The sequence below is a fragment of the Giraffa tippelskirchi genome, chromosome 6 (genome assembly GCF_054371585.1).
Source record: "Giraffa tippelskirchi isolate mGirTip1 chromosome 6, T2T-mGirTip1v1.2.pri, whole genome shotgun sequence".
Taxonomy (NCBI): Eukaryota; Metazoa; Chordata; class Mammalia; order Artiodactyla; family Giraffidae; genus Giraffa; species Giraffa tippelskirchi.
Window position 1 is genome coordinate 82,135,263 of NC_137280.1, and position 24,677 is coordinate 82,159,939.

The 24,677-nt window shown below is 42.3% G+C and overlaps 1 protein-coding gene across 12 annotated transcripts in view; it reads right to left on the reverse strand.

The window, feature by feature from the left end:
• Window positions 1–24,677, reverse strand: part of SNAP47 (synaptosome associated protein 47) — a 74,232-nt gene that overhangs the window by 35,961 nt on the left and 13,594 nt on the right. The gene's annotated exons all lie outside the window — the stretch shown is intronic.

The following is a 24,677-nucleotide window of genomic DNA, read 5'->3' on the forward strand; positions in this document are numbered from 1 at the left end:
AAAACCTTGACATTTATGGGCAATTGATTATCAACAAGGGTGACAAGACAATTCAACAGGGAAAAAAGTCTTTTCAACAAATGTTGCTGATACAACTGGACATCCATAGGCAAAAAAAAAGAAACTGGTCCCATTTCTCATGCCATTTGCAAAAATGAACTCCAAGTTAATCATATATAAGATAAATGTAAGAGCTAAAACTATAAAAACTCTTAGAGGAAAGTACAAGAGTAAATCTTTGCAACCTGGATTAGACAAGAGATTTTTTGATATGATGCCAATAGTGAAGCAGTATTAAGAAAAAAATAGATACATCACACTTCATCAAAATCAAAAATTTTCATATTTCAAAAAACAATCAAGAAAGTGAAATGAAAATCCACAGAATGGGAGAAAATATTTGTAAATCATATATTTGATAAAGGGACTTATATCCAGAATATATAAAGAATTCTTATAACTCTAGAATAACAATAACAAATGGTCAAAGGACTTGAAAACAATATATATATATGAATAAAAAGCACATGAAAAGATGCTCACTATTGTGAGGAAATGAATAAATGAATACCACAATGAGATATCACTTCACACCCACTAGGATGGCTATAATTTTAAAAAAGGCAATAACAAGTATCAGTGAGGATGCGGAGAAAATGGAACTCTTATACATTACTGGCAGGAATGCAAAATGGTGCAACTATTTTGGAAAACAATTTCTCAGCTTCTAAAAATGTTAAAGACCCAGGGAAATTGTTCCCTCCCAAGGGAAATAAAAATATGTACCTATACAAACACTTGTACATGAGTATCCATAGCAACATTATTAATAATAACCACAAGGTAGAAACAACATGTGTATCATTGGGTAGGGAGTTCCATGGTAGTCTAGTGGTTAGGACTTGGTGCTTTCACTGCCATGGCCAGGTTTAGTCTGGGGACTTGAGATTCCACAAGCCATGTGGTACCCTCCCCCGCAAAAGACTAAAAACTAGTCAATGGGTAAACAAAATGTGATAGATCTACAAAACAGAGTATTACTCAGAAATACAAAGTAATAAAGTACATCCTACAACATGAATGAATCTCAAAAACCATAATGCTAGCTGAAAGGAACCAGGCATATATTAGCTCTCCAGAAAGCCAAATCCATCCAATACACAGAGAGCAGATTAGTGGTGACCTGGGCTACGGGAAGAACAGAGAGTGACAGCAACTGGGCTTGAGCCAACTGTGAGGGTGACAGAAGTGTCCTAAAACTGGACTCTAGTGACATTCGTTTAACTCTGTAAAGAAACTAAAAATCACTGAATTGTTCACATAAAGTGAGTGAATTTTATGGTACATAAGTTAGAAACCTGTTCTAAAACATCTACACAGACAAACAGCAGTAAAACATTAGAATATTTAGAATAGGGAGAAAAAAACATTAGCCACAAAAGAACAATAAATTCTCTTTAGCAATAACATGCAAAGAGGACAATGGAAAAACATCTTCAAAATGTTGAGCTAAATCTGGCCTAATTGTGAAGAGCCAAATTACCATTCAGAGTGTCAGCAAAATAAAGGCATATTCCAACATATGAAGACTGAGACAATACTACTTACTCATAGAACCCAATGAAAACATAATGAATTCTAAAAATTCATTATGTAATCCTTATATTACCACAGAATGTGAGGAAGTGGTAAAGATCTGATTGAAGAATGGCATGGCTGTTGAATGAGTATTAGGGAACCAGGGCTCTTAACTCCCTCCCAAGAGGCAGCTGTAAAAAAAGCCTCTGGAGGCCAACTGCACTGACGAGACTTTGTCCAGTGATTCTGACCTTCTGTGCCTCCCCTTGCTTCTGCTCTATACTGTGGGCTTTACCTGGGATTTGTCTGCAAACCATTCACCCAACAGTTATATTTAAAAGGTAATAAAAGGTGACAGGAGCTGTCCATGAATACCTGAGATTACATAATTTAAGGTTTATAATCCTAGATATTACTCCCTGCTAAATTATTGGATTAAAAATGTCACAACATGCTTAAAGAGGGAACAGCTTAAAGTTCAGTAGTATACTAACTGCAATGGATTGAAACTCATCAAATACTTTTAGATCCAGGAATTCAAAATGATATTAAAAATTACAACTGAACGTTTTTTGATGATGATAAAGAATAAAATCATTACTTTGAAAACTGTTAAATACAGAAAAACAATGAAATTTCCTCCAGAATGAAATGGTCACATGAAAGGCATCATCTATTCATAAAAGCCATATAGTTAGTGAGTGCAGGGAAGATGGTGGAATAGGAAGCTGCAGGAATCTGTCCCTCCAGCAAAACAAATAAACTGGCAGAACTGTCTGAAGCAACTACCTTGGAACTCTGGGTCAAGGAGAACATATGCAGCATCCAGCAGGAAGTTGATGAAGAGACAGTAAATTTCAAGCAACTTCTGCTTTCAAGCAGTAGCAGCTACCATCTCTCACCCCACAAAACCATAGCTTGCAGCTGTGAACAGCAGCAAGTATTCCTAGTGTGGCCTGTTGGAGCCAGGGTGGGCAATAATGACCTTTCCTCCAAAAACTGGGATTGCTGAGTTTTGACTGGGGCTTTCAATTGCTGAGAGGCTGGCACAGAGATCTCTACCACCATGGGCTAAAGTGCTCCCCAGTCAGGAGGGAATTTAAAGAAACAAGACCTATTTATTTTTTCTTTCTTGGGAGCTTCAGTGGCCATACTTAACAAGGAATACACGCTTTGCAAAAATAGTCTGGAGTAGTCAAAAAAGGTCAGTTCCGACCCTCAACAAGCAAAAACTACCAACCCCTGAGGTATAGGAGAATTAGATTTCCAGAGTGTTATCAGTCAGCTTGAGCTGCAACAGACTGGTAGCTTAAGCCACAAATATTTATTTCTTACAGTTTTGGAGGCTAAAAAGTCCAAGATCAGCGTTACAACAGATGTGGTTTTTGCTCAGAGCTCTTTCCCTGGCTTTCAGTCACTTTCTCTCCAAGACACTAATCCCATCATGGAGGCTACACCCTCATGACCTCATCTAAACTTCACCTTCCAAAGGCCCCACCTCCTAACACCATCACACTGGTGGTTTAGACTTAATACACGAATTTCAGGGACACATACATTCAGTCCACAAGAGTTACCAAAACATAATCTTCAGAATGTGTAGTTCTACAGAGAAAATTACAAAATATACAAAGAAAGAGGAAAATATGGCCCATTCACAGAAAATAAAGAAAGCCCAGACATTTGAATTATCAAAGACATTACACTAACTGTCTTATATATGTTCAAAGAGCTAAAGGAAATTATGGACAAAGAACTGAAAGAAATCAGAACAACAATATATGAGCAAAGAATCTCAATAAAAAGATAGAAATTATGAAAAGAAACCAAACAAATTTTAGAGCTGAAAAGTAACAGTAACTGAAATAAAAAACTACAGGAAGTCAACAGCAGATCTGAGCAGGGAGAATAAAGGATAAGCAAATTTGAATGTCAAACATTTGAAATTTTCTAGTCTGAGGAGCAGAAAGAAAAAAAGAAGAAAAATGAACAGAACCTAAAGGAACTATGGGACACCATCAGGCAAATCAACACATGCATTACAGGAATTCCAGATGGACAGAAAAGAAGCAGAAATATATTTGATTTGAAAGTTCTCAAATCTGGTGAAAACTATGAATAGACACATCCAGGAAGCTCAACAAAATCCATGGAGAATAAAACAGAAACACATTATGATCAAATTGCTGAAACTTAAAGACAAACACAAAAATTTAAAACAGCAAGAGTGACTCGCCATATACAAAGAATTCACAATAAGTAACAGTCCACTGTAATCAACCCACCAAGTAGCTGACTGAACACCCTGGAGAAAGATGCCATATTGGAGACTCAGTGTTGATCTCTGCTGCTATTGGATTGCATGGCAGTGGCAATCGCCAAGCTGGCCTTGATAAGTGGAGTTCATGCTTCAGTGCCCAAACATAGCCTCCTCCACCCCGTTGCCATGGCCGTTGTATTCATGGGCCCACTGGGCAATAACAGGATGGATTGGAGAAACAGGCTGACTGGTGTCCAGAGAATGGGTCTTCCTATCCGTTTGGTTACTATAATTCTCTTCTGCTGAGGAGACGCTTTGGTGACCATTCACGTGGGACATATCTTCACCTTTCTGCCCATTCAGAAAGACCTACTCATACAATTCTACCCCAGACCTCCTCATCATCAAGTTTCCAATCATGTTTCTTCCAGTCCCTGAACCTCCAGCCAAACCACTTTGCCACAACCAATTAGTACACAGTTCAGCCTCTGGCCATCCCTTCTTCCAAGCAAACTGTTGACCAGAATACTGCTTATCAGTCACTAACCCCAGAAGAGGACTCCAAACACCTCCCCACAGCACTGTGGTATTGCAGTCAGCATGAAACATAACACAGTTAAGCACTGGATGGAGCAACGCCTTATTGAGCTTTATTTACATAGAGAAGAGACGGAGCAAGATCAGTTCCAATAATGGGCATAGGTCCTTCATGGCCAGCAGGTCCCTCCAGCAGCCAATGGAGCAACTGGCTCATGCACACCCCTCAGTACTATAGTGGAAGGAACCTTCCCCTTCCCCCACGGAGTCTGAAAAACTTAAAAGACTGGGTGTGCTTGAGAACCACTAATCTACAGGCTTAAGCAGAATAAAAGATCACTGGTAGAGATTGTAACAAGGAAAGTTATTCCCCCAAAAGTATGGCATAGGTTGTGGGGTTTTTTTTACCTCTTGATGATAAAGTGTTCTAGCCCCAAGGCCCATTCTTAAGAGGCAAAGTAGGGGTAAAAAGACTGCATACACAAGACTGCATTTCCCAACACAAATGAACCAGAAGAACTGCTTGTGGTTCTGTCCACTGGGAGGATTTCCCTTCACCACTGTCCTTTAGGATGTCCCAGAGAGAAACTGTCATGCTAGTACTATCCACTTCTGGGTGGTGCCTACATATCTTGCAACCAGGCCCCAGTGTTTCCTCCTCAGTCAACTAATCGCAGGGCACTCCCCAAGTAGGGGATGAACTATAAATGGCTGGGAAACAGAAGGCAGTGTAACAGAAAAGGGTTGGGGAGCATGCATGTGGGCCAATCCCTCATGCACCTTAACCTGTGCCTTCAGGGCCTACTTGAGCCCAATTTTTTGTACCCCACTTTTTGTGGGATACATTTGATGATGGGGTACTGCTAAGTATGCCCAGCTTCATGAATGGTAAGTCAGATAACAACCACTCAAGATGGGCAGTTGAACTTGTATAGTAGCTTGGTGGCCTGTGGTTGTGTTCTGTCTCTACTAATGCCCAGTAGCAGGCCAAGAGCTGATTCTCAAAAGGAAAGTAGTTATCTGCAGAGGATAGCAGGGCTTTGCTCCAAAATCCTAAAGGTATGTACAGAAATTCCCTATAAAGGTTTGCAAAAGGCTCCAAAGAGCACACCTGTCTTCCACTTATACATCATACACCAATGGATCATACGACCCAAGTGGCAGAGCAGCTCTGTGGCAGTCTGGACCTGTTTCAGAGCCTTCTCTTGTTCTAGGTCCTACTCAAAACCAGCAGCTTCTCAGTCAGTCACTTGGTAAATGTGCCAGAGTAAGACGTCCAAATGAGGAATATGTCACTTCAAAAATGCTAAGAAGCACTGTGCCTCCTTTTTGGTTGTAGGAAGAGTCAGATGCAACAACCTACCCTTCACCATAGAGGAGATACTTCAATGAGGCATATACCATGGGATTTCTAAAAATGTCACTGAAGTAGAAGGCCTTTGAATTTCTGTCAGACTTCCCATCCTCTGATATGCAAATGTCTTATGAGTCTAGAGTAGTTGCTACTTCTTACTCAGTAAGTACAATCAGCATTAATATCATGTCATCTTGTGGAAGAGAAAGGTATCAAGACCTTTGTGAACTAAATCATGACACAGGGCTGAAAAGTTGGTATACCCTTGAAGTAGGATAGTGAAGGTGTACTGCTGGCCGTGTCAGCTGATAAAAACTGCTTCTGGTGGTCTTTACTAACAGGGATGGAAAAAAAAAAACACTTTCCAGATCAGATGCTGCATACCAGGCACAAGAGGATATGCTTGTTAATTTGCTCAAGCAGTAAAACTACATCTGGAATGCCAACTGTAATTATAGTCACTACCTGGTTAAGTTTAAGATGTCCTGCAAGACCCATACTTCTTTTCCATAGTCAAATAAGTGAGCTGAATGGAGATGGGGTAGGACTTACTATCCAAGTTCTTGACGGTGGTACTCATCTCTATAATCCCTCCAGGAAAGCGAAATTGCTTTTGGTTTACTAATTTTCTAGGTAGAAGCAGTTCTACTGGTTTTTACTTAGGTCTTTCCCACCAGAGTATCTCTCATTCCACAGGTCATGGAACCAGTGCAGGGATTCTGCCAGTTCCTGAATATGTCTATTCCAATTACATACTTCAGAACTAGGAAAAATTACCACAGAATGGGTCAGGGGTCATCTCACTGTGAGATAAACCTGAGCTAAAACTCCACTGATTACCTGACCTCCAAAAGCCCCTAGATGAGCCACAGCGATGTTTCGGGTCTCCGAGAATCAGTTTTAGTTCAGAGCTAGTGTCTAGTGTGAAAGTGCTTGGTCTCTCAGTCATGTCCGACTCTTTGAGACCCCACAGACTACAGGCTCCTCTGTCCATGGAATTCTCTAGGAAAGAGTACTGAAGTGGGTTGTCATTTCCTTCTCCAAGTGTCTAGCAGTCCCTGAAAATCTGATTATTTCCTTTTCTCCAGTGCACGGTCACCCTGGTAAAATGTCATAGGTCTCTCTGGGGGAAGGCTGGGATAAAGATGAACAGTACAAAATTTGATAGCGTACTGAGATCCTTCCCGGAGAAGGCAATGAAACCCCACTCCAGTACTCTTGCCTGGAAAACCCCATGGATGGAGGAGCCTGGTGGGCTGCAGTCCATGGGGTCGCTAGGCGTCGGAGACGACTGAGCGACTTCACTTTCACTTTTCACTTTCATGCATTGGAGAAGGAAATGGCAACCCACTCCAGTGTTCTTGCCTGGAGAATCCCAGGGACGGGGGAGCCTGTTGGGCTGCCGTCTATGGGGTCACGCAGAGTCGGACACGACTGAAGCGACTTAGCAGCAGCAGCAGCAGAGATCCTTCCACAAGGGGACGGACCCACCTTCCCCATCATTCAAGGTGGTTCAAGTCTAGAACTCAATTAAGAAGCTATGACTTTTTTTTAAAATTCAATTTAGATGTTGTTCACATCACCTACAACTCTTCTGCTTAACAGATCGAGTAAGAATTGAGTCAACCACCCAACTATTTCTCTTCTAGGGGCACATGATCAATTGGCCAATTGATTCCCAGGTCTCTGGGAATCAGATTATTCTCTGATTGCTTGTTTTGACTCTGCTGTCCATTATGGTAACCACCCCTACTTGTCTTTGGTGATTTAAGTGCTACCACTTAGCCCTGCCACCCCAAAATCCAATTATCCCTGCTCATTTAAGGATCCCTGTTCGGTGGCAGCAGTTCCCACTGTAATTTCTGGCCTGCAGAGAAGAGCAACCACACAGCTCTTCAAGGATGCTGGGACTCCTCTTAAAAATTTATTTCCCACAGTCAAGGTGAAAAGTGTGTCTTCTTGAACCCTGTCGGGGTAGATGAGGAGATCTCACATAATATATCTACTCTACCATTCCAATCTTCCTCAGTCTTCTTCTGAGTATACTTTCTATACGTCCTCTGAGATGCTTCCTCTGGAGTATACCAAGGCAGTTCTGGCATTCCAAACTTCATTTAGTGTAGGCTGCCTTTCGGTCCACATCTCATCCAACCAACCAATAGAGCCTTTCTAACTTCTCGAGCTGCAGCAACAAATCCAAGATCTCTGTTTAGCAAGCCCCCATTTCAGTAAACTCGGGCACATCCAGCTTCATATTCCTCTCATCCAACTTCATATTCCTCTCACCACTGACCCATACCCAAGATATCCATCCCCACATATATTCTTAAGATCTCTGTCTGTAAAAACTAGAAAAATCATGTAGTTCTTTCAAAGCGTCATGCACCTCTTTTTGTAGGTCATACTTTCGGCTTCATCTTTTGGGATCTGCTGAGACTTAAGCCTAACAATATACCTAGAAGCAAAGAGGGATGGTGAGGGTAGGTCTTGAGGAGAATCTGCATTGTCCTGAAAAGCAATTATCTCAGGGGAGGCCATTACAGATTCCTCAAGCAAAGTGTGGTTAATCACCTCAGATAGGGATGGAAGGGCTGCTTTTACTGGCAAAGAAGACTCATCAGAATTTAGGGGTTCTATTATTTCAGTTTCATCAGGATCTTTCCATGTGTCCACATTCTAATTTTCAGGATCCCATTTCATTACTATTAATACCCTTGGTTTAACAACAGACATCATGCAAAGTTGGGGTTTCAATTTACATTACGATTCAATCACTCACAGGATGACACTCTGGATCTGACTTTCAGAAATCTCAGTTGTGCAGCTATGGGAGCTAAGGTTTTCTCTCAGGGCAGATATAGAAGTGTTCAGGTCACTATGGGACACCCTGAACTCATCCCTTCCATACTTTGTCCAGTGGAGTTAGAACAGCCAGCCAATCTCATTACCTATTAGTGTGTCACAAATGTTATTAGGAAAAAAAAGTTATTAGGTGTCAAATGCACGGTCACTCAGAGCCTTTTACAAATATTTGATTATGAGCATCCCATGACGATATTTTATGTATCATCACTGCCACATCATCAGTGCCTTCTATACCATTTGAAATAAGGTCACTTTAAATCTAATCAGATTGTATTTCAAAATCTGTAGAATTCCAAAAACTCATCTTCCCTCAGTACAAACAGAATGAAAGAGGAAGGGGAACAGGGAGATAGAAAGGGAGGCAGAGAGGGGCAGAGAAAGGTGGCGGGGGTGGTGGGGGAGAGAAAGGGAAGGGACCATATTTTGGAAAGACTGTTGAAGGCACTGTCCTGTGAGCTCAGTCGTGTCTGACTCTTTGCAACCCCATGGACTGTAGCCCGCCAGGTTCCTCTGTCCATGGGATTCTCCAGGCATGAATACTGGAGTGGGTTGCCATTTCCTTCTGCAATGGTTGAAGACACTCTAACTGCATAAATCTAGGACTGTCATGGAAAGATGGACCCGACATTCTCAGACCACAAAGTACTGCTCTCCAACACTGTGACCACGCTCCTTTCAGCAGAACCAAAAATTTCACTGTACACTCCAGGCCTTCCCAAACAAAAAAATAAGACAAGCCTATCCATAACAACCCAAGAAAAGAGAATAGGGCATCCATGAAGTAATAACAGGCTGCCATTCAAAAGAAACACTTGGAAAACAAAAATTAATTCCTGGAAATTAAAAATATGATAACAGAAATAAAAGGTAGGAAGATAAAATTCAAGAAACAAAAGCAGAATAGAGACCGCTTCAAGATGGAAGAGTAGAAGGAAATGTGCTCATTTGCTCCTGTGAGGACATCAAAATCACAACTAGCTGTTGAACAACCATCAACAGGAGGATACTGGAATCCACCAAAAAAAGATACCCTATGTCCAAGGACAAAGGAGACAGACTTCCACAAGACTGGGGCAAACAGACTCCACTCTTGGGAGGGCACAAATACAACCTTGAGTGTACCAAGATCCAGGGGGATGGAGCAGTGACCCCACAAGAGACTGAGCCAGATCTAGCTGTGAGTGTCTGAGAGTCTCCTGTGGAGGCACGGGTCCACAGTGCCTGCCGCGGGAACAGGGGCACTGGCAGCAGCAGTCCTGGGAGGTACGTGTTGGTGTAAGTCCTCTCACAGGTAGCTATTAGCCCTACCTTAGAATCTGTAGACTCCAACGCCGGGTCACCTCAGGCCAAACAACTAAAAGGGAGGGAGTGCAGTTCCATCCATCAGCAGACAACTGGATTAAAGATTTACAGAGCACAGCATGGCCTTGTCACCAGAGCAAGACCCAGTTTTCCCCACAGCCAGTCCTCCCATCTAAAAGCTTGCACAAGACTCATCCTCATTCACCAGAGGGCAGACAGAAGAAGCAAGAACTACAATCCCATAGCCTCCAGAAACCACAATCACAGAAAGCTAACCAAAGTGAAAAGAAATAGGATTATGTCTCAGATAAAGGAAAAAGATAAATTACCAGAAAAACAACTAAATGAAGTAGAAATAGGCAACCTTCCAGAAAAAGAATCCAGAATAATGATAGTGAAGATAATCCAGGATCTTGGAAAAAGAATGGAGGTAAAGACTGACAAGATGCAAGAAATGTTTACCAAAGAAGAACTAAAGAACAAACAGAGATATACAATACACTAAGAATAACTAAGGCAAACGAAAGGATAGATCTGGAAGACAAAATGCTGGAAATCACTGCCCCAAAACAGAATACAGAAAAAAAGAATGAAAAGAAATGAAGGCAGCTTAAGAGACCTCTGGGACAATATTAAACACACCAATGTTCACATTACAGGGGTCCCAGAAGAAGAAGAGAGAGAGAAAGGACCCAAGAAAACATATGAAGACAATAATAGCTGAAAACTTCCTGAAGATGGGAAAGGAAATAGTTAACCAAGTCCAGGAAGCACAGAGAGTCCCAGGAAGAATAAACCCAAGGAGGAACCCACCAAGACACATAGTAACCAAACTGACCAAAATTAAAGACAAAGATAAAATATTAAAAGCAACAAGGGGAAAAAGACAACATAACACAGAAGAGAAATCCCATACAGTTATAAGCTGATTTCTTAAAAGAAACTCCACAAGCCAGAAGGGAGTGGCATGATGTATTCCAAGTGATGAAAGGGAAGATACTACAACTAAGAACACTCTGCCCAGCAAGACTCTTGATCAGCTCTAACAGAGAAATCAAAAGCTTTCCAGACAAGCTCGAGTTAGGAGAAGTCAGCACCAATGAACCAGGTTTACAACAAATGTTAAAGGAACTTCCCTACTCCAGAAACAAAGAGAAAGAAAAGATCTTCAAAAAATAAACCCCAAACAATTAAGAAAATGGTAATAGGATCACATATATCAATAATTACCTTAAATGTAAGTGAATTAAATGCACCAACCAAAAGACACAGACTGGCTGAGTGAATACAAAAACAAGACCCATATATATGCTGCTAAGTCACTTCAGTCGTGTCCGACTCTGTGAGACCCCACAGACGGCAGCCCACCAGGCTCCGCCGTCCCTGGGATTCTCCAGGCAAGAATACTGGAATGGGTTGCCATTTCCTTCTCCAGTGCATGAAAGGGAAAAGTGGAAGTGAAGTCGCTCAGTCGTGTCCAACTCTTAGCGACCCCATGGACTGTAGCCTACCAGGCTCCTCTGTCCATGGGGTTTTCCAGGCAAGAGTACTGGAGTGGGGTGCCATTGCCTTCTCCAACCCATATATATAGTTGTCTACAAAAGACCTATCTCAGACCTAGGGACACTAGGGGACAGGAGAAGGTATGGGGACAGGAGAAGGTATTCCACTCAAATGAATTCATAAGAAAGCTGGAGTAGCAATACTCATATCAGACAAAATAGACTTTAAAGCAAAGACTGTTGTAAGAGACAAAGAAGGACACTACATAAGGATCAAGAGTCAACCTAAGAAAAAGATATAACAACTATAAATATATATGCACCCAGCAGTAGCAGCACCTCAGAATGTAAGGCAAATACTAACAAATATAAACGAAGAAATCAACAGTAACACAATAACAGTGGAGGACTTTAATACCCCACTTTCATCAATGGACAGATGATCCAGACAGAAAATCAATAAGGAAACACGAGCCTTAAATGACACTTTAGATGAGCTGGACTTAACTGATACTTATAGAGCATTTCACCCAAAAGCAGCAGACTATGCATTCTTCTCAAATGCACATGGAATATTCTCCAGGACCGACAACACCCTGGGCCACAAGGTGAGCCTTGGTAAATTTAAGAAAATCTAAATTATATCAAGCATCTTTCTGATCACAACACTATGTGATTAGAAATAAATTATAAGAAAAAAACACAAAACTCTAAAAACCACAAACACATGGTGGCTAAACAATATGCTACTCAACAACCACTGGATCACTGAAGAAATCAAAGAGGAAATAACAAAATACCTAGAGAAAGTGAAGGGCTTCCCTGGTGTCTCAGATGGTAAAGAATGTGCCTGTGATGCAGGAGACCAGTGTTCGATCCCTAGGTTGGAAAGATCCCCCGGAGAAGAAAATGGCTACCCACTCCAGTATTCTTGCCTAAAGAATTACACAAAGGAGTCTGGCAGGCTACAGTCCATGGAGTCACAAAGAGTCAGACACGACTGAGTGATTAAACACACACACACACTGAGACAAATGAAAACAAAAGCACAACAGTCCAAAATGTATGGGATGCAACAAAAGCAGTTCTAGGAGGAAAGTTTATAGCAATACAATCTTACCTCAAGAAATAAGAAAAATTTCAAATAACCTCACACCTAAAGCAACTAGAGAAAGAACAAACAAAACCTACAGTTAGTAGAAGGAAGGGAATCATAAAGATCAGAGCAGAAATAAATGAAATGGAGACAAAAAACATGGCAAAGATCAATGAAACTAAAAGCTGGTTCTTTAAAATGATAAACAAAATTGATAAACCCTAAGTAAGACTCACCAAGAAAAAAAGGAAGACTCAAATCAATAAAATTAGAAATGAAAAAGAAGTTACAACTGACTTCACAGAAATACCAAGGATCATAAGAGAATACTATGAACAATTGTTTGCAAATAAAATGGACAACCTGGAAGAAATGGACAAATGCTTAGAAAGGTAGTCTCCTTACACTGAACCAGGAAGAAATAGAACATATAATAAACAGACCAATCACAAGCACTGAAATTGAAACTGTGATTAAAAACCTCTTGGGCTTCCCTGTGGCTCAGCTGGTAAAGAATCCGCCTGTAATACAGGAAACCTGGGTTCAATCCCTGGGCTGGGAAGATCCCCTGGAGAAGGGAAACGCTACCCACTCCAGTATTCCGGCCTGGAGAATTCCATGGACTTATACAGTCCCTGGGGTCGCAAACAGTCGGACACAAATGAGTGATTTTCACTTGCACTTTCAACAAACAAAAGACCAGGACCTGACGGCTTCACAGGTGAATTTTATTAAACATTTATGCTATGCTATGCTATGCTAAGTCGCTTCAGTCATGTCCGACTCTGTGCGACCCCAAAGACGGCAGCTCACCAGGCTCCGCCGTCCCTAGGATTCTCCAGGCAAGAATACTGGAGTGGGTTGCCATTTCTTTCTCCAGTGCATGAAAGGGAAAAGTGAAAGTGAAGTCGCTCAGTCGTGTCCGACTCTTAGCGACCCCATGGACTGTAGCCTACCAGGTTCCTCCGTCCATGGGATTTTCCAGGCAAGAGTACTGGAGTGGGGTGCCATTGCCTTCTCCTATCAAACATTTAGAGAAGAGTTAATACCTATTATTCTGAAATGGTTCGAAAAAGTTGTACAAGAAGGAAAGCTTCCAAACTCATTTTATGAGAGCACTATCACTCTAACCAAAAGCAAACAAAGATACCACACAAAAAAAGAAAACTACAGGCCAATATCACTGACAAACATAGATGCAAAAATTCTCAACAACATACTAGCAATGTGTATCCAACCATACATTAAAAAGATCACATACCATGAACAAGAGGGATTCATTCCAGGGATGCAAGGATTTTTCAACATCCACAAATCAATCAATGTGAAACACCAAATCAACAAACTGAAGGATAAAAACAATATAATCATCTCAATAGATTCAGAAAAAGCTGTTGATAAAATTCAGAACCCTTTTATGACAACAAAAACTCTCCAAAGAGTGGGAATAGAGGATACATACCTCAACATAATGAAGACCATATATGACAAACCTACAGCCAGCATCACACCCGATGGTCAAAAGCTGAAAGCATTCCCTCTAAGATCAGGAACAAGATGAAGATGTCCATTCTGGTGACTTTTATTCAACATAGTTTTGGAAGTCTTAGCTCCAGCAATCAGAGAAGAAAAAGAAGTAAATGGAATCCAAATGAGAAAAGAAGAAGTTAAAGTACCACTGCAGATGACATGATACTATACATGCTGCTGCTGCTGCTGCTAAGTCGCTTCAGTCATGTCCGACTCTGTGCGACCCCAGAGACGGCAGCCCACCAGGATCCGCCATCCCTGGGATTCTCCAGGCAAGAATACTGGAGTGGGTTGCCATTTCCTTCTCCAGTGCATGAAAGGGAAAAGTGAAGTGAAGTCGCTCAGTCGTGTCCGACTCTCAGCGACCCCATGGACTGCAGCCCACCAGGCTCCTCCGTCCATGGGATTTTCCAGGCAAGAGTACTGGAGTGGGGTGCCATTGCCTTCTCCAGATACTATACATAGCAGATCCTAAAGATGCTACCAGAAAACTACCAGAGCTCATCAATGAATCTGGTAAAGCTGCAGGTTACAAAATCAATACACTGAAATCTGTTGCATTTCTATACACTAACAATGAAAGAGTCGGGAGAGGAATTCAAGAAGCAATTCCATTTACTATCACAACAAAAAGAATAAAATACCTAGGAATAAATCTACCTAAGGAGACAAAAGACCTATACTCCAAAAACCATAAGATGCTGATGAAAGAAATCAAAGAGGACATAAACAGATGGAAAGAAATACCATGTTTGTGGATTGGAAAAATCAACATTGTCAAAATGACTATATTACCCAAGGCAATCTACAGATTCAATGCAATCCCTATCAAATTATCTATGGCATTTTTCAAAGAACTAGAACAAAAAATCTCAAAATTTAATGGAGACACAGAAGATCCCAAATAGCCAAAGCAATCCTGAAAAAGAGAAACAGAGCTGGAGGAAGCAGGCTCCCTGACTTCAGACTACATTACAAAGCTACAGTCATCAGAACAATATGGTACTGACAGAAAAATAGAAATACTGAAATATTTATCAATGGAACAGGACAGAAAACCCCCAAATACGCCCAGGCACCTACGATCAATTAACCTATGACAAAGGAGGCAAGGCTATGCAACACTGGAAAGACAGTCTCTTCAACAAATGGTGCTGGGAAAACTGCACAGCCACAAGTAAAAAAAATAAAATTAGATCATTCTTTAACTCCATACACAAAAATAAGCTCAAAATGGATAAATACCTAAATGTGAGACCAGACACTGAAACTCCTAGAGGAAAACATAGGCAGAACACTCTCTGACATAAATCACGGGAACATCTTTTCCAATCTATCTCTCAGAATAATGGAAATAAAAACAAAAATAAACAAATGGGACCTAATTAAACTCAAAAGTTTTGCATGGCAAAGGAAACAATAAACAAAATGAAAAGACAACCCACAGATTTGCAAATGATGTGACTGATGGGCGATTAGTCTCCAAAATTTACAAAGAGCTTATGATGCTTAATAGCATCAAAACAAACACCCCAGTCAAAAAATGGGCAGAACACCTGAATAGACATTTCTCCAAAGAGGACACACAGATGGCCAAAAGGCACATGAAAAGATTTTCAACATCACTAGTTATTAGAGAAATGCAAATCAAAACTACAATGAGATATCTCCTCACACCAGTCAGAATGGCTATCATCCAAAAATCCACAAACAATGAATGCTGGAGAGTGAAGTGGGAATGTAAATACCTATCCTGTTGGTGGGAATATAAATTGGTACAGCCGCCATGGAAAACAGCATGAAGCTTTCTTAAAAAACTAAAAATAGAGCTACCGTATTCGGAGAAGGCAATGGCACCCCACTCCAGTACTCTTGCCTGGAAAATCCCATGGATGGAGGAGCCTGGTGGGCTGCAGTCCATGGGGTCGCTATAAGTCGGACATGACTGAACGACTTCACTTTCACTTTTCACTTTCATGCATTGGAGAAGGAAATGGCAGCCCACTCCAGTGTTCTTGCCTGGAGAATCCCAGGGATGGGGGAGCCTGGTGGGCTGCCGTCTATGGGGTCGCACAGAGACGGACATGACTGAAGCAACTTAGCAGCAGCAGCATGACCCTGCAATCTCACTCCTGGGCATATATATCCAGAGAAAACATGACTCAAAAGGATACATACACTCCAATGTTCATTGCAGAACTGTTTACAACAGCCAAGACTTGGAAGCAACCTAAATGTCCACCAACAGAGGAATGGATAAAGAAGATGTGGTACATACATACAATGGAATATTACTCAGCCATTAAAAATAATGAAATAATGCCATTAGCAGTATCATGAATGGACCTAGAGAGGGTCATACTGAGTGAAGTAAGTCAGAGAAGGAGAAATATTGTATGACATCCTTATATGTGCAATCAAAAAAGACAAGTCCTTCATTAGAAGGACTGATGCTGAAGCTGAAGCTCCAATACTTTGGCCACTTGATTAGAAGAACCAACTCATTGGAAAAGACCCTGATGCCAGGAAAGACTGAGGTTAAGAGGAGAAGGGGACGACAGATGATGAGTTGGTTGGATGGCATCACTGTCTCAATGGACGTGACCTTGAGCAAACTCTGCAAGATGGTAAAAGACAGGGAAGCCTGGTGTGCTGCAGGTCATGGGGTTGCAAAGAGCTGGACACAGCTTGGTGACTAAACAACAACAATAAAAAAGAAATGACACAAATGAGCTTACTTATAAAACAGAGAGAGACTCACAGACTTAGAAAAGGAACTTATGGTTGCCGGGGGAAGGGGTAGTTAGGGAGTTTGGGAACGTTATGTACACACTGCTATATTCAAAATGGATAACCAACAGAGACCTACTGTATAACACATGGAACTGTACTGAATGTTATATGTCAGCCTGGATGGGAGGGGTTTAGGGGACAATGGATACATGTATATGTATGGCTGAGTCCCTCTGCTGTTCACTTGAAACTACCACAACATTGTTAAATTGGCTATACCCCAATAGGGCTTCCCAGGTGGCAGTAGTGGTAAAGAACCTGCCTGCCAGTGCAGGAGATATGAGAGACACTGATTCGATCCCTGGGTTGGGAAGATCCCCTGGAGAAAGAAATGGCAACCCACTCTAGTATTTATGCCTAGAGAATCCCATGGACAGAGGAGCCTGGGAGGCTAGTCAATGGCGTCACAAAGAGTTGGACATGACTGAGCAACTTAGCACACACATACCCCAACACAAAATAAAAAAGTTTAAAATCTGAAAAAAAAAAAAAGCAGAACAAAAGAATGAGGAAAAAGAAAAATGAGAACAATATTAGAAGATCAGTTCAGAGTTCAAGAAGTCAGATAACAAAAAAAGGGGAGTTCCAAAAGAAACACATTTAAAAAACTGAGGTAAAAAAAAATTCAAAGAAATAATACAGGAAATAATAGGCTCACTGAGGGTCTACCACAATCAGCTTGAAAGGACCCATGCCAAGAAGAATCAGGAACCACAAGACCACCACTCTAGTTAAACACCAGTCAGCTGCTCTCTGGATAAATCACCACAGAGCTACACAGTATGGTGCCTGCATGCACACTTCCTGTTCAGATATTCATATTTTAATTCTATATTTTTCCTACAGTATTATTTTGCATGTTAAAAAATCATATAAACGGTATCCTGCTGTACACATCTCTTTGCAACTTGCTTTGTTTTTTAAACAGTGCTTTGGGATTTATTCAAGTTGATATCTAATATATAACAGTTAATATGAAAAATTAGTCTATTTTGTGACTAAAACATAGCTTATATACCCAATCCTGTTGAGAAACAATTGATTGTAATTGCTCACTACTTATGAAAGTTCATGTCTGCACATGCTGTGCACGAGAGCCAACATTTCCCAGATTACACATCTGAAAGGGAAAGGTCAGTTATGGGGTCTGTGCACCTCTGGCTTCACTAGGTATTGACAATTACTCTCCTAAGTGGCTGAACCAATTTACATTCTTGACAGAAACATCAGAGTTATTATCACCCCACATCTGAACTAACAGCTGGTATTACCCACTAATATACCTGTTGGTTTAATTTACCTTTCCTTATTACTAGAGATGCTGAACTCCCTTTTCACTGGTCTTTTCAGTTCAGTTCAGTCGCTCAGTCGTGTCCGACTCTCTGCGACCCCATGAATTGCAGCACGCCAGGCCTCCGTGTCCATCACCAACTCCCGGAGCCTATCCAAACCCATGTTCATCGAGTCGGTGATGCCATCCAACCATCTCATCCTCTGTCGTCCCCTTCTCCTCCCGCCCCCAATCCTACCCAGCATCAGGGTCTTTTCCAATGAGTCAACTCTTCGCATGAGGTGGCCAAAGTATTGGAGTTTCAGCTTCAACATCAGACCTTCCAATGAACACCCAGGATTGATCTCTTTTAGGATGGATTGATTGGATCTCCTTGCAGTCCAAGGGACTCTCAAGAGTCTTCTCCAACACCACAGTTCAAAAGCATCAATTCTGCAGCGCTCAGCTTTCTTCACCGTCCAACTCTCACATGACCACTGGAAAAACCATAGCCTTGACTAGACGGACTTTTGTTGGCAAAGTAATGTCTCTGCTTTTAAATATGCTATCTAGGTTGGCCATAACCTTCCTTCCAAGGAATAAGCGTCTTTTAATTTCATGGCTGCAGTCACCATCAGCAGTGATTCTGGAGCCCAAAAAAGTAAAGTGTGACACTGTTTCCCCATCTATTTCCCATGGAGTGATGGGACCAGATGCCATGATCTTAGTTTTCTGAACGTTGAACTTTAAGCCAACTTTTTCACTCTCCTCCTTCACCTTCATCAAGAGGCTCTTCAGTTCTTCTTCACTCTCTGCCATAAGGGTGATGTCATCTGCATATCTGAGGTTATTGATATTTCTCCCGGCAATCTTGACTCCAGCTTGTGTTTCTTCCAGCCCAGCATTTCTCATGATGTACTCTGCATATAAGTTAAATAAGCAGGGTGACAATATACAGCCTTGACGGACTCCTTTTCCTACTTGGAACCAGTCTGTTGTTCCATGTCCAGTTCTAACTGTTGCTTCCTGACCTGCATACAGGTTTCTCAAGGGACAGGTCAGATGGTCTGGTATTCCCATCTCTTTCAGAATTTTCCACAGTTTATTGTGATCCACACAGTCAAAGGCTTTGGCATAGTCAATGGAGCAGGTGCGGATGATCAACGTGCAGCGCCTGCTGGAGGCTGCCGAGTTTTTGGAGCGCCGGGACCGAGAGTGTGAACATGGCTACGCCTCAACGTTCCCGTCCGTGCCGAGCCCCCGGCTGCAGCATTCAAAGCCCCCACGGAGGTTGAGCTGGGCACAGAAACACAGCAGCGGGAGCAGCAACACCAGCATTGCCAACAGTATGGCCAGAAGCGAGGCGGCTGCGACGGCTCGGCGCAGAAGCGAGGCGGCTGTGACGGCTCGGCGCAGAAGCGTGGCCGAGAGGAGCTAGGCCGGGCCGGGGGCTGGGAGCTGGGGGCGGCGGCCGAGAGAGCCTAGGCCGGGCCGGGGCCTGGGAGCCGGGGGCGGCGGCCGACAGGGGCTAGGCTGGGCCAGGGGCCGAGGGCTGGGGGCAGCAGCCGAGAGGGGCTAGGCCAGGCCGGGGGCCGGGGAAGGTGGCCGACAGGGCCTAGGCCGGGCCGGGGGCTGGGGCCGGAAGCGGCGGTGGCGGTGAGAGGAATTACCCAAGGCCCAAGGTAAGAGAAACCCAAGTAAGAGGGTAAGTGTTGCGAGAGGGCATCAGAGGATAGACACACTAAAACTAAAATTACAGAAAACTAGCTAATCTGATCACATGGTCCACAGCCTTGTCTATCTCAATGAAACTAAGCCATGCCGTGTGGGGCCACCCAAGACGGATGGGTCATGGTGGAGAGGTCTGACAGACTGTGGTCCACTGGAGAAGGGCATGGCAAACCACTTCAGTATTCTTGCCTTGAGAACCCCATGAACAGTATGAAAAGGCAAAAGGATAGGACACTGAAAGATGAACTCCCCAGGTCAGTAGGTGCCCAATATGCTAATGGAGATCAGTGGAGAAATAACTCCAGAAAGAATGATGGGATGGAGCCAAAGCAAAAACGATACCCAATTGTGGATGTGACAGGTGATAAACGCAAAGTCCGATGCTGTAAAGAGCAATATTGCATAGGAACCTGGAATGTTAGGTCCATGAATCAAGGCAAACTGGAAGTGGTCAAACAGGAGATGGCAAGAGTGAACGTCGACATTCTAGGAATCAGCGAACTAAGATGGACTGGAATGGGTGAATTTAACTCAGATGACCATTATATCTACTACTGTGGGCAAGAATCCCTTAGAAGAAATGGAGTAGCCATCACTGGTCTTTTGGGATTTCTCAATTGTGAGACACTGTAGCAGAGACTACTCATGATTCCTCTTATCCATTCTCCTGTTTTTCCTTTGATAGTGAAATATCTGAGTAACCTCTCACAACTACCCAGCTTCTTTGTTCATAAGTGTAGTTATGAGATCAAGTCCTGCCAGTAGGATACGAGCAGAATTGCTAAGTGTGATTTTGGGGTCATCTTCTTAAAGACATGGCTGTACACCCTGGGCTCCCTCTCTGTTCCTGGTTCCCACTGGCTGGGAATGATCAATGCCACCAACTTCTGATGTAGTAACGGTGCCATGTGATAAGATAGGAGGACGTTCTAGCCAACATGCAGCCCCAAGTGATGGCATAAAGCAGAGGTTTATACCTGCTTGGGATACCTACTTTCCTTTGGACCATTATATTAAACATCTAGCTTTTATCAACCACAATATTTTCGGATCTCTGTTAGTCTAAAATCCAATCAACGACCTTTACTAACTTTTCTGCTGAACTGTCTTTTTCTCATTTGGCCTTTAACTAACTGGATGTTAATCTTTTGTTGGGATATGGGTAGGTATCACAGGTACTTTCTTCCAGCCTCAGGGTCATCCTTTCACTTTGTCTTTTGCCAAAAGAAGATTTACAAACCACCCAATTGTTCTCCAAAAGTATTATACCAATTGTCATTCTGATTATCTTCTTTGCAGCCAAAGATGGAGAAGCTCCATACAATCAATAAAAACAAGACCTGGAGCTGACTGTGGCTTAGATCATGAGCTCCTTATGGCAAAATTCAGGCTTAAATGGAAGAAAGTAGGGGATACCACTAGGTCATTCCAGGATGACCTAAATCAAATCCTTTATGATTACACAGTTGAGGTGACAAACAGGGATTAGATCCTGTAGAAAGAGTGCCAGAAAATTATGGATGGTGATTTGGAACACTGTACAGGAGGTAGTGACCAAAACCATCCCCAAGAAAAACAAATATAAGAAGACAAAGTGGTAATCTGAAGAGGCTTTATAAATAGCTGAGGAAAGAAGAGAAACAAGAAAGAGAAAGACATACCCAATGAATTCAGAGTTCCAGAAAATAGCAAGGAGAGATAAGAAGCCCTTCTTAAATGAACAATGCAAAGAAACATAGGAAAACAATAGAATTGAAAGACTAGAGATCTCTTCAGGAAAAGGGGCGATAACAAGGGAACATTTCATGCAAGAATGGGCACGATAAAGGACAAAAACAGTAAGGACCTAACAGAAACAGAAGAGAGTAAGAAGAAGTGGCAACAATACACAGAAGAACTACACAAGAAAGTTCTTAATGACCCAGATAATCACGATGGTATGGTCACTCACCTAGAGCTGGACATCCTGGAGTGTGAAGTCAAGTGGGTCTTAGGAAGCATTACTATGAACAAAACTAGTAGAGCTGATGGAGTTATGTAAAACCCCAAAAGATGATGCTGTTAAAGTGCTGCACTCGGTATGTCAGCAAATTTAGAAAACTCAGCAGTGGCCATAGCACTGGAAAAGATCAGTTTTCTTTCCAATCCCAAAGAAGGGTACAAGCTGGGTTTTGAAGAGGCAGAGGAACCAGAGATCAAATTGCCAACATTTGCTGGATCATGGAGAAAGCAAGGGAGTTCCAGAAGAGCATCTACTTCTGCTTCATTGACTACACTAAATCCTTTGACTGTGTGGATCACAACAAACTGTGGAAAATTTTCAAAGAGATGGGCCTACCAGACCACTTTACCTGTCTCCTGAGAAACCTATATGCAGGTCAAGAGATAACACAGACATAGACAATGGACTGGTTCAAAATTGGAAGAGGAGTATGACAAGGCTGTACTGTGTCACTCTGTTTTTTTAATTTATATGCAGAGTACATCATGTGAAATGCCAGGCTGGATAAATTACAAGCTGGAATCAAGATTGCTGGGAGAAATATCAACAACCTCACATACAGAGATGATACCACTCTAATGGCAGAAAGCAAAGAGGTTCTAAAAAGCCTCTTGATGACGGTGAAAGAGGAAGAGTGAAAAGCTGGCTTGAAATTCAACATTCAAAAAACTATATTATCACAGCCTGTCCCATTACTTCATGGCAAAGAGAAGAGGAAAAAGTGGAAGCAGTGTCAGATTTTACTTTCTTGGGCTCCAGAATCACTGCGGATGGTGACTGCAGCTGTGAAGTTAAAAGGTGCTTCCTCCTTAGAAGGAAAGCTATGACAAACCTAGATAGCATATTAAAAAGCAGAGACATCACTTTGCCAACAAAGGTCCACATAGTCAAGCTATGATTTTTTTCCAGTAGTTATGTACAGATGTGAGAACTGGACCATAAAGAAGGTTGCCCATGTGTGTGCTAAGTTGCTTCAGTTGTGTCCGACTGTTTGCGATCCTATGGACTATAGCCTATCAGGCTCCTCTGTCCATGGGCTTTTCCAGGCAGGAATACTGGAGTGGGTTGCCATGCCCTTCTCCAGTGAATCTTCCCGACTCAGGGATTGAACACATGTTTATTATGTCTCCTACATTGGCAGGTTGGTTCTTTACCATTAGTGCCACCTAGGAAGCCCAAAGAAGGCTAAGTGAGAAAGTGTCAATTGCTCAGCCATGTCTGACTCTTTGCAATCCCATGGACTGTAGCCTGCCAAGATCTTCTGTCCATGGAATTCTCCAGGCATGAATACCAGAGTGGGTAGCCATTCCCTTCTCCAGGGATCAAACCTGGGTTTCCCACATTGCAGGCAGATTTTTACCTTCTGAGCCACCAGGGAAGTGCTGAAGAATTGATGCATGAGAATTGTGGTGCTGTAGAAGACTCTTGTGAGTCCCTTGGACTGAAAGGAGATCAAACCAGTCAATCCTAAAGGAAATCAACCCTGAATATTCACCGGAAGGACTGCTGCTGAAGCTGAAGCTCCAATACTTTGGCTACCTGATGCAAAGAGCCGAGTCATTGGAAAAGACCCTAATACTGGGAAAGATGGAAGGCAATAGGAGAATGGGGTGGCAGAGGATGAGATAGACAGATAGCATCACCAACTCAATGGACATGAATTTAAGCAATCTCTGGGAGATAGTGGAGGACAGAGGAGCCTAGCCTGCTACAGTCCATGGGGTTGCAAAGAGTCAGACACTACTTAGCAACAGAAGAACAACAAAATTCTTACTTTTAGTTGTTATTAACCTCATCATTAAAACCTAGATTTCCTTTAGTGTACATTTGTTTGATTTCCGGTGTAGATGAACATTCTTCTAAATCTCTGATCTCAATGTTCTGTTATATGTTGAAGCTATTTAATAGGTGTCTATATTTCCTACAGGATTGTTTTGTTAGTCTACGAGGGTTGCCTGCTGCAACAAACAACTCCCAGAATCTTTAGGGCCTAGCCCTAGTAAAGGACTATCGCTTGTTCACACAGCAGTCCAACTGAGGGCTCAGATCAGGGTTCTGCTCTGGGAGGCCATCTGGGGCCCTAAACTCTATCTAACTAATGTTCCTGTCTTAGCGCCTTCAAGTCCTGGAGGATTCCAGCAGATAAAGGGGAAGACAGTCTTAAGAGACTGGGTAGGAGAGCTTTTAGAGTCTAGGCCTGCAAGTGACCACCATCACTTCTGTTACAACTCATTCGTACAACTCCTAAACTGCCAGAAGAGTGGGAAAATGTCTAGCCTTGTTCCCATGAGGAAAGCTCACAGAGGTCTGATGATGTTACATCTCATTCACCACAAGCAAATCCTCTTAAGAAGAAGAAGCAGGGCCCAGTTCCCTGTAGCTCTAGCACAAAGCCCTTTACCACATAGTGCTTAGAAATAGCAACAGGTGGTGACTCCAGAGTGTGGTCACTCAGAAGCAAGGGTCTCACAAACAGCAGTCATGCACCCCTGGTCTGAGAGATGGAGGACCCACAATCAGGGTTCATCATGAGACTGTCACCGCATTCTGAGCTCTCAGTCAACCATTTCAGACATCAGGGAGGGAGAGGTTACTCCTACTAGACTCAAAGATTCATGACATATTTTATATGTCATATAGTTAGCACAGCACTTCTCAAAGTGTGGTCTTTGAGACCCTCCCAAGGAGTCTAGGAGGTCAAAATTACTTCATACAATACCACAATGCTATGTAGCTTTTTACTCTCATTCTATCACAAGTGTAGAGTGGTATTTCCAGAGACTTGTGATATCACAGCAGACTGATTGCAGAAGCAAGCGTGAGAATTCAGCTGTTTTATACTAAGCTTTACTTTAAA